General features: G+C 46.2%; 29 non-coding genes and 2 pseudogenes across 29 annotated transcripts; all 31 read left to right on the plus strand.

Annotated features, from left to right (window-relative positions):
* Positions 1-42: 42 nt before the first annotated feature.
* On the plus strand, positions 43-161 carry LOC149395363 (5S ribosomal RNA). The gene has a single exon (XR_016297909.1). It is a non-coding gene; the product is annotated as a 5S ribosomal RNA (ribosomal RNA).
* A 335-nt stretch (positions 162-496) lies between these two features.
* On the plus strand, positions 497-615 carry LOC149395364 (5S ribosomal RNA; annotated as a pseudogene).
* Positions 616-949: 334 nt separating this feature from the next.
* On the plus strand, positions 950-1,068 carry LOC149395365 (5S ribosomal RNA). Its single transcript, XR_016298188.1, has one exon. It is a non-coding gene; the product is annotated as a 5S ribosomal RNA (ribosomal RNA).
* A 334-nt stretch (positions 1,069-1,402) lies between these two features.
* On the plus strand, positions 1,403-1,521 carry LOC149395366 (5S ribosomal RNA). Its single transcript, XR_016298358.1, has one exon. It is a non-coding gene; the product is annotated as a 5S ribosomal RNA (ribosomal RNA).
* A 334-nt stretch (positions 1,522-1,855) lies between these two features.
* Positions 1,856-1,974, plus strand: LOC149395367 (5S ribosomal RNA). The gene has a single exon (XR_016299285.1). It is a non-coding gene; the product is annotated as a 5S ribosomal RNA (ribosomal RNA).
* Positions 1,975-2,308: 334 nt separating this feature from the next.
* Positions 2,309-2,427, plus strand: LOC149395368 (5S ribosomal RNA). Its single transcript, XR_016298736.1, has one exon. It is a non-coding gene; the product is annotated as a 5S ribosomal RNA (ribosomal RNA).
* Positions 2,428-2,761: 334 nt separating this feature from the next.
* On the plus strand, positions 2,762-2,880 carry LOC149395369 (5S ribosomal RNA). The gene has a single exon (XR_016297668.1). It is a non-coding gene; the product is annotated as a 5S ribosomal RNA (ribosomal RNA).
* Positions 2,881-3,214: 334 nt separating this feature from the next.
* On the plus strand, positions 3,215-3,333 carry LOC149395370 (5S ribosomal RNA). The gene has a single exon (XR_016298632.1). It is a non-coding gene; the product is annotated as a 5S ribosomal RNA (ribosomal RNA).
* A 334-nt stretch (positions 3,334-3,667) lies between these two features.
* On the plus strand, positions 3,668-3,786 carry LOC149395371 (5S ribosomal RNA). The gene has a single exon (XR_016297670.1). It is a non-coding gene; the product is annotated as a 5S ribosomal RNA (ribosomal RNA).
* Positions 3,787-4,120: 334 nt separating this feature from the next.
* Positions 4,121-4,239, plus strand: LOC149395372 (5S ribosomal RNA). The gene has a single exon (XR_016298644.1). It is a non-coding gene; the product is annotated as a 5S ribosomal RNA (ribosomal RNA).
* A 334-nt stretch (positions 4,240-4,573) lies between these two features.
* Positions 4,574-4,692, plus strand: LOC149395373 (5S ribosomal RNA). The gene has a single exon (XR_016297467.1). It is a non-coding gene; the product is annotated as a 5S ribosomal RNA (ribosomal RNA).
* A 334-nt stretch (positions 4,693-5,026) lies between these two features.
* LOC149395374 (5S ribosomal RNA) lies at positions 5,027-5,145 on the plus strand. Its single transcript, XR_016299141.1, has one exon. It is a non-coding gene; the product is annotated as a 5S ribosomal RNA (ribosomal RNA).
* A 334-nt stretch (positions 5,146-5,479) lies between these two features.
* On the plus strand, positions 5,480-5,598 carry LOC149395375 (5S ribosomal RNA). The gene has a single exon (XR_016297639.1). It is a non-coding gene; the product is annotated as a 5S ribosomal RNA (ribosomal RNA).
* A 334-nt stretch (positions 5,599-5,932) lies between these two features.
* On the plus strand, positions 5,933-6,051 carry LOC149395376 (5S ribosomal RNA). Its single transcript, XR_016299059.1, has one exon. It is a non-coding gene; the product is annotated as a 5S ribosomal RNA (ribosomal RNA).
* Positions 6,052-6,385: 334 nt separating this feature from the next.
* Positions 6,386-6,504, plus strand: LOC149395377 (5S ribosomal RNA). The gene has a single exon (XR_016298645.1). It is a non-coding gene; the product is annotated as a 5S ribosomal RNA (ribosomal RNA).
* A 334-nt stretch (positions 6,505-6,838) lies between these two features.
* LOC149395378 (5S ribosomal RNA) lies at positions 6,839-6,957 on the plus strand. The gene has a single exon (XR_016297468.1). It is a non-coding gene; the product is annotated as a 5S ribosomal RNA (ribosomal RNA).
* A 334-nt stretch (positions 6,958-7,291) lies between these two features.
* LOC149395379 (5S ribosomal RNA) lies at positions 7,292-7,410 on the plus strand. The gene has a single exon (XR_016299142.1). It is a non-coding gene; the product is annotated as a 5S ribosomal RNA (ribosomal RNA).
* A 334-nt stretch (positions 7,411-7,744) lies between these two features.
* On the plus strand, positions 7,745-7,863 carry LOC149395380 (5S ribosomal RNA). Its single transcript, XR_016297641.1, has one exon. It is a non-coding gene; the product is annotated as a 5S ribosomal RNA (ribosomal RNA).
* Positions 7,864-8,197: 334 nt separating this feature from the next.
* On the plus strand, positions 8,198-8,316 carry LOC149395381 (5S ribosomal RNA). The gene has a single exon (XR_016298907.1). It is a non-coding gene; the product is annotated as a 5S ribosomal RNA (ribosomal RNA).
* Positions 8,317-8,650: 334 nt separating this feature from the next.
* On the plus strand, positions 8,651-8,769 carry LOC149395382 (5S ribosomal RNA). Its single transcript, XR_016299516.1, has one exon. It is a non-coding gene; the product is annotated as a 5S ribosomal RNA (ribosomal RNA).
* Positions 8,770-9,103: 334 nt separating this feature from the next.
* LOC149395383 (5S ribosomal RNA) lies at positions 9,104-9,222 on the plus strand. Its single transcript, XR_016299527.1, has one exon. It is a non-coding gene; the product is annotated as a 5S ribosomal RNA (ribosomal RNA).
* Positions 9,223-9,555: 333 nt separating this feature from the next.
* LOC149395384 (5S ribosomal RNA) lies at positions 9,556-9,674 on the plus strand. Its single transcript, XR_016299538.1, has one exon. It is a non-coding gene; the product is annotated as a 5S ribosomal RNA (ribosomal RNA).
* A 334-nt stretch (positions 9,675-10,008) lies between these two features.
* On the plus strand, positions 10,009-10,127 carry LOC149395385 (5S ribosomal RNA). The gene has a single exon (XR_016299286.1). It is a non-coding gene; the product is annotated as a 5S ribosomal RNA (ribosomal RNA).
* Positions 10,128-10,461: 334 nt separating this feature from the next.
* On the plus strand, positions 10,462-10,580 carry LOC149395386 (5S ribosomal RNA). Its single transcript, XR_016299549.1, has one exon. It is a non-coding gene; the product is annotated as a 5S ribosomal RNA (ribosomal RNA).
* A 334-nt stretch (positions 10,581-10,914) lies between these two features.
* Positions 10,915-11,033, plus strand: LOC149395387 (5S ribosomal RNA). The gene has a single exon (XR_016298390.1). It is a non-coding gene; the product is annotated as a 5S ribosomal RNA (ribosomal RNA).
* A 334-nt stretch (positions 11,034-11,367) lies between these two features.
* Positions 11,368-11,486, plus strand: LOC149395388 (5S ribosomal RNA). Its single transcript, XR_016297461.1, has one exon. It is a non-coding gene; the product is annotated as a 5S ribosomal RNA (ribosomal RNA).
* A 334-nt stretch (positions 11,487-11,820) lies between these two features.
* On the plus strand, positions 11,821-11,939 carry LOC149395389 (5S ribosomal RNA). Its single transcript, XR_016297671.1, has one exon. It is a non-coding gene; the product is annotated as a 5S ribosomal RNA (ribosomal RNA).
* Positions 11,940-12,273: 334 nt separating this feature from the next.
* On the plus strand, positions 12,274-12,392 carry LOC149395390 (5S ribosomal RNA). The gene has a single exon (XR_016298413.1). It is a non-coding gene; the product is annotated as a 5S ribosomal RNA (ribosomal RNA).
* A 334-nt stretch (positions 12,393-12,726) lies between these two features.
* LOC149395391 (5S ribosomal RNA) lies at positions 12,727-12,845 on the plus strand. The gene has a single exon (XR_016298837.1). It is a non-coding gene; the product is annotated as a 5S ribosomal RNA (ribosomal RNA).
* A 333-nt stretch (positions 12,846-13,178) lies between these two features.
* LOC149395392 (5S ribosomal RNA) lies at positions 13,179-13,297 on the plus strand (annotated as a pseudogene).
* A 334-nt stretch (positions 13,298-13,631) lies between these two features.
* On the plus strand, positions 13,632-13,750 carry LOC149395393 (5S ribosomal RNA). The gene has a single exon (XR_016298710.1). It is a non-coding gene; the product is annotated as a 5S ribosomal RNA (ribosomal RNA).
* The last annotated feature ends 87 nt before the right edge of the window (positions 13,751-13,837 follow it).

Below are 13,837 nucleotides of genomic sequence, written 5' to 3' on the forward strand. Positions count from 1 at the left end.
GCGGCGTTGATTCTTATATAGATAATGCGCGCTAATGCTTGCGGATGCGATCATACCAGCACTAATGCACCGGATCCCATCAGAACTCTGAAGTTAAGCGTGCTTGGGCGAGAGTAGTACTAGGATGGGTGACCTCCTGGGAAGTCCTCGTGTTGCATCCCTCTTTTTTTTGCGAATTATTTTTTTCGGAGTCCGAAACGATGGAATTTCACCAAAAATCGCTCCGAGTCTTGTTCAAATGCCCGTGTACGCTTACAATTCACCGGTGAAAGTCGAAATTCCGGACCGAGGGCGAAATTTACGATTTTACCCTTCCCCCGTTCACCTTGTCGGAATTTCGCCGATCACTCTTTCGAAACCGTCCCAACGCGAAGATCGCGAAAAGTTATTAGGAATTCATATATTTTATGTAATTTTTGGTGCACCGAAGACGTAGTTATGGCTTTTGGGAATCGCGGCGTTGATTCTTATATAGATAATGCGCGCTAATGCTTGCGGATGCGATCATACCAGCACTAATGCACCGGATCCCATCATAACTCCGAAGTTCAGCGTGCTTGGGCGAGAGTAGTACTAGGATGGGTGACGTCCTGGGAAGTCCTCGTGTTGCATCCCTCTTTTTTTGCGAATTATTTTTTTCGGAGGCCGAAAAGATGGAATTTCACCAAAAATCGCTCCGAGTCTTGTTCAAATGGCCGTTTACGCTTACAATTCACCGGTGGAAGTCGAAATTCCGGACCGAGGGCGAAATTTACGATTTTACCCTTCCCCCGTTCACCTTGTCGGAATTTCGCCGATCACTCTTCTGAAACCGTCCCAACGCGAAGATCGCGAAAAGTTATTAGGAATTCATATATTTTATATGATTTTTGGTGCACCGAAGACGTAGTTATGGCTTTTGGGAGTCGCGGCGTTAATTCTTATATAGATAATGCGCGCTAATGCTTGCGGATGCGATCACACCAGCACTAATGCACCGGATCCCATCAGAACTCCGAAGTTAAGCGTGCTTGGGCGAGAGTAGTACTAAGATGGGTGACCTCCTGGGAAGTCCTCGTGTTGCATCCCTCTTTTTTTGCGAATTATTTTTTTCGGAGGCCGAAACGATGGAATTTCACCAAAAATCGCTCCGAGACTTGTTCAAATGCCCGTTTACGCTTACAATTCACCGGTGAAAGTCGAAATTCCGGACCGAGGGCGAAATTTATGATTTTACCCTTCCCCCGTTTACCTTGTCGGAATTTCGCCGATCACTCTTCCGAAACCGTCCCAACGCGAAGATCGCGAAAAGTTATTAGGAATTCATATATTTTATGTTATTTTTGGTGCACCGAAGACGTAGTTATGGCTTTTGGGAGTCGCGGCGTTGATTCTTATATAGATAATGCGCGCTAATGCTTGCGGATGCGATCATACCAGCACTAATGCACCGGATCCCATCAGAACTCCGAAGTTAAGCGTGCTTGGGCGAGAGTAGTACTAGGATAGGTGACCTCCTGGGAAGTCCTCGTGTTGCATCCCTCTTTTTTTGCGAATTATTTTTTTCGTAGGCCGAAACGATGGAATTTCACCAAAAATCGCTCCGAGCCTTGTTCAAATGCTCGTTTACGCTTACAATTCAACGGTGAAAGTCGAAATTCCGGACCGAGGGCGAAATGTACGATTTTACCCTTCCCCCGTTCACCTTGTTGGAATTTCGCCGATCACTCTTCCGAAACCGTCCCAACGCGAAGATCGCGAAAAGTTATTAGGAATTCATATATTTTATGTGATTTTTGGTGCACCGAAGACGTAGTTATGGCTTTTGGGAGTCGCGGCGTTGATTCTTATATAGATAATGCGCGCTAATGCTTGCGGATGCGATCATACCAGCACTAATGCACCGCATCCCATCATAACTCCGAAGTTAAGCGTGCTTGGGCGAGAGTAGTACTAGGATGGGTGACCTCCTGGGAAGTCCTCGTGTTGCATCCCTCTTTTTTTGCGAATTATTTTTTTCGGAGGCCGAAACGATGGAATTTCACCAAAAATCGCTCCGAGTCTTGTTCAAATGCCCGTTTACGCTTACAATTCACCGGTGAAAGTCGAAATTCCGGACCGAGGGCGAAATTTACGATTTTACCCTTCCCCCGTTCACCTTGTCGGAATTTCGCCGTTCACTCTTCCGAAACCGTCCCAACGCGAAGATCGCGAAAAGTTATTAGGAATTCATATATTTTATGTGATTTTTGGTGCACCGAAGACGTAGTTATGGCTTTTGGGAGTCGCGGCGTTGATTCTTATATAGATAATGCGCGCTAATGCTTGCGGATGCGATCATACCAGCACTAATGCACCGGATCCCATCAGAACTCCGAAGTTAAGCGTGCTTGGGCGAGAGTAGTACTAGGATGGGTGACCACCTGGGAAGTCCTCGTGTTGCATCCCTCTTTTTTTGCGAATTATTTTTTTCGGAGGCCGAAACGATGGAATTTCACCAAAAATCGCTCCGAGTCTTGTTCAAATGCCCGTTTACGTTTACAATTCACCGTTGAAAGTCGAAATTCTGGACCGAGGGCGAAATTTACGATTTTACCCTTCCCCCGTTCACCTTGTCGGAATTTCGCCGATCACTCTTCCGAAACTGTCCCAACGCGAAGATCGCGAAAAGTTATTAGGAATTCATATATTTTATGTGATTTTTGGTGCAACGAAGACGTAGTTATGGCTTTTGGGAGTCGCGGCGTTGATTCTTATATAGATAATGCGCGCTAATGCTTGCGGATGCGATCATACCAGCACTAATGCACCGGATCCCATTAGAACTCCGAAGTTAAGCGTGCTTGGGCGAGAGTAGTACTAGGATGGGTGACCTCCTGGGAAGTCCTCGTGTTGCATCCCTCTTTTTTTGCGAATTATTTTTTTCGGAGGCCGAAACGATGGAATTTCACCAAAAATCGCTCCGAGTCTTGTTCAAATGCCCGTTTACGCTTACAATTCACCGGTGAAAGTCGAAATTCCGGACCGAGGGCGAAATTTACGATTTTACCCTTCCCCCGTTCACCTTGTCGGAATTTCGCCGTTCACTCTTCCGAAACCGTCCCAACGCGAAGATCGCGAAAAGTTATTAGGAATTCATATATTTTATGTGATTTTTGGTGCACCGAAGACGTAGTTATGGCTTTTGGGAGTCGCGGCGTTGATTCTTATATAGATAATGCGCGCTAATGCTTGCGGATGCGATCATACCAGCACTAATGCACCGTATCCCATCAGAACTCCGAAGTTAAGCGTGCTTGGGCGAGAGTAGTACTAGGATGGGTGACCTCCTGGGAAGTCCTCGTGTTGCATCCCTCTTTTTTTGCGAATTATTTTCTTCGGAGGCCGAAACGATGGAATTTCACCAAAAATCGCTCCGAGTCTTGTTCAAATGCCCATTTACGTTTACAATTCACCAATGAAAGTCGAAATTCCGGACCGAGGGCGAAATTTACGATTTTACCCTTCCCCCGTTCACCTTGTCGGAATTTCGCCGATCACTCTTCCGAAACCGTCCCAACGCGAAGATCGCGAAAAGTTATTAGGAATTCATATATTTTATGTGATTTTTGGTGCACCGAAGACGTAGTTATGGCTTTTGGGAGTCGCGGCGTTGATTCTTATATAGATAATGCGCGCTAATGCTTGCGGATGCGATCATACCAGCACTAATGCACCGGATCCCATTAGAACTCCGAAGTTAAGCGTGCTTGGGCGAGAGTAGTACTAGGATGGGTGACCTCCTGGGAAGTCCTCGTGTTGCATCCCTCTTTTTTTGCGAATTATTTTTTTCGGAGGCCGAAACGATGGAATTTCACCAAAAATCGCTCCGAGTCTTGTTCAAATGCCCGTTTACGCTTACAATTCACCGGTGAAAGTCGAAATTCCGGACCGAGGGCGAAATTTACGATTTTACCCTTCCCCCGTTCACCTTGTCGGAATTTCGCCGATCACTCTTCCGAATCCGTCCCAACGCGAAGATCGCGAAAAGTTATTAGGAATTCATATATTTTATGTGATTTTTGGTGCACCGAAGACGTAGTTATGGCTTTTGGGAGTCGCGGCGTTGATTCTTATATAGATAATGCGCGCTAATGCTTGCGGATGCGATCATACCAGCACTAATGCATCGGATCCCATCAGAACTTCGAAGTTAAGCGTGCTTGGGCGAGAGTAGTACTAGGATGGGTGACCTCCTGGGAAGTCCTCGTGTTGCATCCCTCTTTTTTTGCGAATTATTTTTTTCGGAGTCCGAAACGATGGAATTTCACCAAAAATCGCTCCGAGCCTTGTTCAAATGCTCGTTTACGCATACAATTCACCGGTGAAAGTCGAAATTCCGGACCGAGGGCGAAATTTACGATTTTACCCTTCCCCCGTTCACCTTGTCGGAATTTCGCCGATCACTCTTTCGAAACCGTCCCAACGCGAAGATCGCGAAAAGTTATTAGGAATTCATATATTTTATGTGATTTTTGGTGCACCGAAGACGTAGTTATGGCTTTTGGGAATCGCGGCGTTGATTCTTATATAGATAATGCGCGCTAATGCTTGCGGATGCGATCATACCAGCACTAATGCACCGGATCCCATCAGAACTCCGAAGTTAAGCGTGCTTGGGCGAGAGTAGTACTAGGATGGGTGACCTCATGGGAAGTCCTCGTGTTGCATCCCTCTTTTTTTGCGAATTATTTTTATCGGAGGCCGAAACGATGGAATTTCACCAAAAATCGCTCCGAGCCTTGTTCAAATGCTCGATTACGCATACAATTCACAGGTGAAAGTCGAAATTCCGGACCGAGGGCGAAATTTACGATTTTACCCTTCCCCCGTTCACCTTGTCGGAATTTCGCCGATCACTCTTTCGAAACCGTCCCAACGCGAAGATCGCGAAAAGTTATTAGGAATTCATATATTTTATGTGATTTTTGGTGCACCGAAGACGTAGTTATGGCTTTTGGGAATCGCGGCGTTGATTCTTATATAGATAATGCGCGCTAATGCTTGCGGATGCGATCATACCAGCACTAATGCACCGGATCCCATTAGAACTCCGAAGTTCAGCGTGCTTGGGCGAGAGTAGTACTAGGATGGGTGACGTCCTGGGAAGTCCTCGTGTTGCATCCCTCTTTTTTTGCGAATTATTTTTTTCGGAGGCCGAAAAGATGGAATTTCACCAAAAATCGCTCCGAGTCTTGTTCAAATGGCCGTTTACGCTTACAATTCACCGGTGGAAGTCGAAATTCCGGACCGAGGGCGAAATTTACGATTTTACCCTTCCCCCGTTCACCTTGTCGGAATTTCGCCGATCACTCTTCTGAAACCGTCCCAACGCGAAGATCGCGAAAAGTTATTAGGAATTCATATATTTTATATGATTTTTGGTGCACCGAAGACGTAGTTATGGCTTTTGGGAGTCGCGGCGTTGATTCTTATATAGATAATGCGCGCTAATGCTTGCGGATGCGATCATACCAGCACTAATGCACCGGATCCCATCAGAACTCCGAAGTTAAGCGTGCTTGGGCGAGAGTAGTACTAAGATGGGTGACCTCCTGGGAAGTCCTCGTGTTGCATCCCTCTTTTTTTGCGAATTATTTTTTTCGGAGGCCGAAACGATGGAATTTCACCAAAAATCGCTCCGAGACTTGTTCAAATGCCCGTTTACGCTTACAATTCACCGGTGAAAGTCGAAATTCCGGACCGAGGGCGAAATTTATGATTTTACCCTTCCCCCGTTTACCTTGTCGGAATTTCGCCGATCACTCTTCCGAAACCGTCCCAACGCGAAGATCGCGAAAAGTTATTAGGAATTCATATATTTTATGTTATTTTTGGTGCACCGAAGACGTAGTTATGGCTTTTGGGAGTCGCGGCGTTGATTCTTATATAGATAATGCGCGCTAATGCTTGCGGATGCGATCATACCAGCACTAATGCACCGGATCCCATCAGAACTCCGAAGTTAAGCGTGCTTGGGCGAGAGTAGTACTAGGATAGGTGACCTCCTGGGAAGTCCTCGTGTTCCATCCCTCTTTTTTTGCGAATTATTTTTTTCGTAGGCCGAAACGACGGAATTTCACCAAAAATCGCTCCGAGCCTTGTTCAAATGCTCGTTTACGCTTACAATTCAACGGTGAAAGTCGAAATTCCGGACCGAGGGCGAAATTTACGATTTTACCCTTCCCCCGTTCACCTTGTCGGAATTTCGCCGATCAGTCTTCCGAAACCGTCCCAACGCGAAGATCGCGAAAAGTTATTAGGAATTCATATATTTTATGTGATTTTTGGTGCACCGAAGACGTAGTTATGGCTTTTGGGAGTCGCGGCTTTGATTCTTATATAGATAATGCGCGCTAATGCTTGCGGATGCGATCATACCAGCACTAATGCATCGGATCCCATCAGAACTTCGAAGTTAAGCGTGCTTGGGCGAGAGTAGTACTAGGATGGGTGACCTCCTGGGAAGTCCTCGTGTTGCATCCCTCTTTTTTTGCGAATTATTTTTTTCGGAGTCCGAAACGATGGAATTTCACCAAAAATCGCTCCGAGCCTTGTTCAAATGCTCGTTTACGCATACAATTCACCGGTGAAAGTCGAAATTCCGGACCGAGGGCGAAATTTACGATTTTACCCTTCCCCCGTTCACCTTGTCGGAATTTCGCCGATCACTCTTTCGAAACCGTCCCAACGCGAAGATCGCGAAAAGTTATTAGGAATTCATATATTTTATGTGATTTTTGGTGCACCGAAGACGTAGTTATGGCTTTTGGGAATCGCGGCGTTAATTCTTATATAGATAATGCGCGCTAATGCTTGCGGATGCGATCATACCAGCACTAATGCACCGGATCCCATCAGAACTCCGAAGTTAAGCGTGCTTGGGCGAGAGTAGTACTAGGATGGGTGACCTCATGGGAAGTCCTCGTGTTGCATCCCTCTTTTTTTGCGAATTATTTTTATCGGAGGCCGAAACGATGGAATTTCACCAAAAATCGCTCCGAGCCTTGTTCAAATGCTCGATTACGCATACAATTCACAGGTGAAAGTCGAAATTCCGGACCGAGGGCGAAATTTACGATTTTACCCTTCCCCCGTTCACCTTGTCGGAATTTCGCCGATCACTCTTTCGAAACCGTCCCAACGCGAAGATCGCGAAAAGTTATTAGGAATTCATATATTTTATGTGATTTTTGGTGCACCGAAGACGTAGTTATGGCTTTTGGGAATCGCGGCGTTGATTCTTATATAGATAATGCGCGCTAATGCTTGCGGATGCGATCATACCAGCACTAATGCACCGGATCCCATTAGAACTCCGAAGTTCAGCGTGCTTGGGCGAGAGTAGTACTAGGATGGGTGACGTCCTGGGAAGTCCTCGTGTTGCATCCCTCTTTTTTTGCGAATTATTTTTTTCGGAGGCCGAAAAGATGGAATTTCACCAAAAATCGCTCCGAGTCTTGTTCAAATGGCCGTTTACGCTTACAATTCACCGGTGGAAGTCGAAATTCCGGACCGAGGGCGAAATTTACGATTTTACCCTTCCCCCGTTCACCTTGTCGGAATTTCGCCGATCACTCTTCTGAAACCGTCCCAACGCGAAGATCGCGAAAAGTTATTAGGAATTCATATATTTTATATGATTTTTGGTGCACCGAAGACGTAGTTATGGCTTTTGGGAGTCGCGGCGTTGATTCTTATATAGATAATGCGCGCTAATGCTTGCGGATGCGATCATACCAGCACTAATGCACCGGATCCCATCAGAACTCCGAAGTTAAGCGTGCTTGGGCGAGAGTAGTACTAAGATGGGTGACCTCCTGGGAAGTCCTCGTGTTGCATCCCTCTTTTTTTGCGAATTATTTTTTTCGGAGGCCGAAACGATGGAATTTCACCAAAAATCGCTCCGAGACTTGTTCAAATGCCCGTTTACGCTTACAATTCACCGGTGAAAGTCGAAATTCCGGACCGAGGGCGAAATTTATGATTTTACCCTTCCCCCGTTTACCTTGTCGGAATTTCGCCGATCACTCTTCCGAAACCGTCCCAACGCGAAGATCGCGAAAAGTTATTAGGAATTCATATATTTTATGTTATTTTTGGTGCACCGAAGACGTAGTTATGGCTTTTGGGAGTCGCGGCGTTGATTCTTATATAGATAATGCGCGCTAATGCTTGCGGATGCGATCATACCAGCACTAATGCACCGGATCCCATCAGAACTCCGAAGTCAAGCGTGCTTGGGCGAGAGTAGTACTAGGATGGGTGACCTCCTGGGAAGTCCTCGTGTTCCATCCCTCTTTTTTTGCGAATTATTTTTTTCGTAGGCCGAAACGATGGAATTTCACCAAAAATCGCTCCGAGCCTTGTTCAAATGCTCGTTTACGCTTACAATTCAACGGTGAAAGTCGAAATTCCGGACCGAGGGCGAAATTTACGATTTTACCCTTCCCCCGTTCACCTTGTCAGAATTTCGCCGATCACTCTTCCGAAACCGTCCCAACGCGAAGATCGCGAAAAGTTATTAGGAATTCATATATTTTATGTGATTTTTGGTGCACCGAAGACGTAGTTATGGCTTTTGGGAGTCGCGGCGTTGATTCTTATATAGATAATGCGCGCTAATGCTTGCGGATGCGATCATACCAGCACTAATGCACCGGATCCCATCAGAACTCCGAAGTTAAGCGTGCTTGGGCGAGAGTAGTACTAGGATGGGTGACCTCCTGGGAAGTCCTCGTGTTGCATCCCTCTTTTTTTGCGAATTATTTTTTTCGGAGGCTGAAACGATGGAATTTCACCAAAAATCGCTCCCAGTCTTGTTCAAATGCCCGTTTACGCTTACAATTCACCGGTGAAAGTCGAAATTCCGGACCAAGGGCGAAATTTACGATTTTACCCTTCCCCCGTTCACCTTGTCGGAATTTCGCCGATCACTCTTCCGAAACCGTCCCAACGCGAAGATCGCGAAAAGTTATTAGGAATTCATATATTTTATGTGATTTTTGGTGCACCGAAGACGTAGTTATGGCTTTTGGGAGTCGCGGCGTTGATTCTTATATAGATAATGCGCGCTAATGCTTGCGGATGCGATCATACCAGCACTAATGCACCGGATCCCATCAGAACTCCGAAGTTAAGCGTGCTTGGGCGAGAGTAGTACTAGGATGGGTGACCTCCTGGGAAGTCCTCGTGTTGCATCCCTCTTTTTTTGCGAATTATTTTTTTCGGAGGCCGAAACGATGGAATTTCACCAAAAATCGCTCCCAGTCTTGTTCAAATGCCCGTTTACGCTTACAATTCACCGGTGAAAGTCGAAATTCCGGACCAAGGGCGAAATTTACGATTTTACCCTTCCCCCGTTCACCTTGTCGGAATTTCGCCGATCACTCTTCCGAAACCGTCCCAACGCGAAGATCGCGAAAAGTTATTAGGAATTCATATATTTTATGTGATTTTTGTGCACCGAAGACGTAGTTATGGCTTTTGAGAGTCGCGGCGTTGATTCTTATATAGATAATGCGCGCTAATGCTTGCGGATGCGATCATACCAGCACTAATGCACCGGATCCCATCAGAACTCCGAAGTTAAGCGTGCTTGGGCGAGAGTAGTACTAGGATGGGTGACCTCCTGGGAAGTCCTCGTGTTGCATCCCTCTGTTTTTGCGAATTATTTTTTTCGGAGGCCGAAACGATGGAATTTCACCAAAAATCGCTCCGAGTCTTGTTCAAATGCCCGTTTACGCTTACAATTCACCGGTGAAAGTCGAAATTCCGGACCGAGGGCGAAATTTACGATTTTACCCTTCCCCCGTTCACCTTGTCGGAATTTCGCCGATCACTCTTCCGAAACCGTCCCAACGCGAAGATCGCGAAAAGTTATTAGGAATTCATATATTTTATGTGATTTTTGGTGCACCGAAGACGTAGTTATGGCTTTTGGGAGTCGCGGCGTTGATTCTTATATAGATAATGCGCGCTAATGCTTGCGGATGCGATCATACCAGCACTAATGCACCGCATCCCATCATAACTCCGAAGTTAAGCGTGCTTGGGCGAGAGTAGTACTAGGATGGGTGACCTCCTGGGAAGTCCTCGTGTTGCATCCCTCTTTTTTTGCGAATTATTTTTTTCGGAGGCCGAAACGATGGAATTTCACCAAAAATCGCTCCGAGTCTTGTTCAAATGCCCGTTTACGCTTACAATTCACCGGTGAAAGTCGAAATTCCGGACCGAGGGCGAAATTTACGATTTTACCCTTCCCCCGTTCACGTTGTCGGAATTTCGCCGTTCACTCTTCCGAAACCGTCCCAACGCGAAGATCGCGAAAAGTTATTAGGAATTCATATATTTTATGTGATTTTTGGTGCACCGAAGACGTAGTTATGGCTTTTGGGAGTCGCGGCGTTGATTCTTATATAGATAATGCGCGCTAATGCTTGCGGATGCGATCATACCAGCACTAATGCACCGGATCCCATCAGAACTCCGAAGTTAAGCGTGCTTGGGCGAGAGTAGTACTAGGATGGGTGACCTCCTGGGAAGTCCTCGTGTTGCATCCCTCTTTTTTTGCGAATTATTTTTTTCGGAGGCCGAAACGATGGAATTTCACCAAAAATCGCTCCGAGTCTTGTTCAAATGCCCGTTTACGTTTACAATTCACCGTTGAAAGTTGAAATTCTGGACCGAGGGCGAAATTTACGATTTTACCCTTCCCCCGTTCACCTTGTCGGAATTTCGCCGATCACTCTTCCGAAACCGTCCCAACGCGAAGATCGCGAAAAGTTATTAGGAATTCATATATTTTATGTGATTTTTGGTGCACCGAAGACGTAGTTATGGCTTTTGGGAGTCGCGGCGTTGATTCTTATATAGATAATGCGCGCTAATGCTTGCGGATGCGATCATACCAACACTAATGCACCGGATCCCATTAGAACTCCGAAGTTAAGCGTGCTTGGGCGAGAGTAGTACTAGGATGGGTGACCTCCTGGGAAGTCCTCGTGTTGCATCCCTCTTTTTTTGCGAATTATTTTTTTCGGAGGCCGAAACGATGGAATTTCACCAAAAATCGCTCCGAGTCTTGTTCAAATGCCCGTTTACGCTTACAATTCACCGGTGAAAGTCGAAATTCCGGACCGAGGGCGAAATTTACGATTTTACCCTTCCCCCGTTCACCTTGTCGGAATTTCGCCGTTCACTCTTCCGAAACCGTCCCAACGCGAAGATCGCGAAAAGTTATTAGGAATTCATATATTTTATGTGATTTTTGGTGCACCGAAGACGTAGTTATGGCTTTTGGGAGTCGCGGCGTTGATTCTTATATAGATAATGCGCGCTAATGCTTGCGGATGCGATCATACCAGCACTAATGCACCGGATCCCATCAGAACTCCGAAGTTAAGCGTGCTTGGGCGAGAGTAGTACTAGGATGGGTGACCTCCTGGGAAGTCCTCGTGTTGCATCCTTCTTTTTTTGCGAATTATTTTCTTCGGAGGCCGAAACGATGGAATTTCACCAAAAATCGCTCCGAGTCTTGTTCAAATGCCCATTTACGTTTACAATTCACCAATGAAAGTCGAAATTCCGGACCGAGGGCGAAATTTACGATTTTACCCTTCCCCCGTTCACCTTGTCGGAATTTCGCCGATCACTCTTCCGAAACCGTCCCAACGCGAAGATCGCGAAAAGTTATTAGGAATTCATATATTTTATGTGATTTTTGGTGCACCGAAGACGTAGTTATGGCTTTTGGGAGTCGCGGCGTTGATTCTTATATAGATAATGCGCGCTAATGCTTGCGGATGCGATCATACCAGCACTAATGCACCGGATCCCATTAGAACTCCGAAGTTAAGCGTGCTTGGGCGAGAGTAGTACTAGGATGGGTGACCTCCTGGGAAGTCCTCGTGTTGCATCCCTCTTTTTTTGCGAATTATTTTTTTCGGAGGCCGAAACGATGGAATTTCACCAAAAATCGCTCCGAGTCTTGTTCAAATGCCCGTTTACGCTTACAATTCACCGGTGAAAGTCGAAATTCCGGACCGAGGGCGAAATTTACGATTTTACCCTTCCCCCGTTCACCTTGTCGGAATTTCGCCGATCACTCTTCCGAATCCGTCCCAACGCGAAGATCGCGAAAAGTTATTAGGAATTCATATATTTTATGTGATTTTTGGTGCACCGAAGACGTAGTTATGGCTTTTGGGAGTCGCGGCGTTGATTCTTATATAGATAATGCGCGCTAATGCTTGCGGATGCGATCATACCAGCACTAATGCACTGGATCCCATCAGAACTCCGAAGTTAAGCGTGCTTGGGCGAGAGTAGTACTAGGATGGGTGACCTCCTGGGAAGTCCTCGTGTTGCATCTCTCTTTTTTTGCGAATTATTTTTTTCGGAGGCCGAAACGATGGAATTTCACCAAAAATCGCTCCGAGTCTTGTTCAAATGCCCGTTTACGCTTACAATTCACCGGTGAAAGTCGAAATTCCGGACCGAGGGCGAAATTTACGATTTTACCCTTCCCCCGTTCACCTTGTCGGAATTTCGCCGATCAGTCTTCCGAAACCGTCCCAACGCGAAGATCGCGAAAAGTTATTAGGAATTCATATATTTTATGTGATTTTTGGTGCACCGAAGACGTAGTTATGGCTTTTGGGAGTCGCGGCGTTGATTCTTATATAGATAATGCGCGCTAATGCTTGCGGATGCGATCATACCAGCACTAATGCACCGCATCCCATCAGAACTCCGAAGCTAAGCGTGCTTGGGCGAGAGTAGTACTAGGATGGGTGACCTCCTGGGAAGTCCTCGTGTTGCATCCCTCTTTTTTTGCGAATTATTTTTTCGGAGGCCGAAACGATGGAATTTCACCAAAAATCGCTCCGAGTCTTGTTCAAATGCCCGTTTACGCTTACAATTCACCGGTGAAAGTCGAAATTCCGGACCGAGGGCGAAATTTACGATTTTACCCTTCCCCCGTTCACCTTGTCGGAATTTCGCCGTTCACTCTTCCGAAACCGTCCCAACGCGAAGATCGCGAAAAGTTATTAGGAATTCATATATTTTATGTGATTTTTGGTGCACCGAAGACGTAGTTATGGCTTTTGGGAGTCGCGGCGTTGATTCTTATATAGATAATGCGCGCTAATGCTTGCGGATGCGATCATACCAGCACTAATGCACCGCATCCCATCATAACTCCGAAGTTAAGCGTGCTTGGGCGAGAGTAGTACTAGGATGGGTGACCTCCTGGGAAGTCCTCGTGTTGCATCACTCCTTTTTTGCGAGTTATTTTTTTCGGAGGCCGAAACGATGGAATTTCACCAAAAATCGCTCCGAGTCTTGTTCAAATGCCCGTTTACGCTTACAATTCACCGGTGAAAGTCGAAATTCCGGACCGAGGGCGAAATTTACGATTTTACCCTTCCCCCGTTCACCTTGTCGGAATTTCGCCGATCACTCTTCCGAAACCGTCCCAACGCGAAGATCGCGAAAAGTTATTAGGAATTCATATATTTTATGTGATTTTTGGTGCACCGAAGACGTAGTTATGGCTTTTGGGAGTCGCGGCGTTGATTCTTATATAGATAATGCGCGCTAATGCTTGTGGATGCGATCATACCAGCACTAATGCACCGCATCCCATCAGAACTCCGAAGTTAAGCGTGCTTGGGCGAGAGTAGTACTAGGATGGGTGACCTCCTGGGAAGTCCTCGTGTTGCATCCCTCTTTTTTTGCGAATTATTTTTTTCGGAGGCCGAAACGATGGAATTTCACCAAAAATCGCTCCGAGTCTTGTTCAAATGCCCGTTTA

This window comes from Urtica dioica, chromosome 5, assembly GCF_054948205.1.
Source record: "Urtica dioica subsp. dioica isolate 48M chromosome 5, U.dioica_male_clone48M_v1_H2, whole genome shotgun sequence".
In the NCBI taxonomy this organism is placed as follows: Eukaryota; Viridiplantae; Streptophyta; class Magnoliopsida; order Rosales; family Urticaceae; genus Urtica; species Urtica dioica.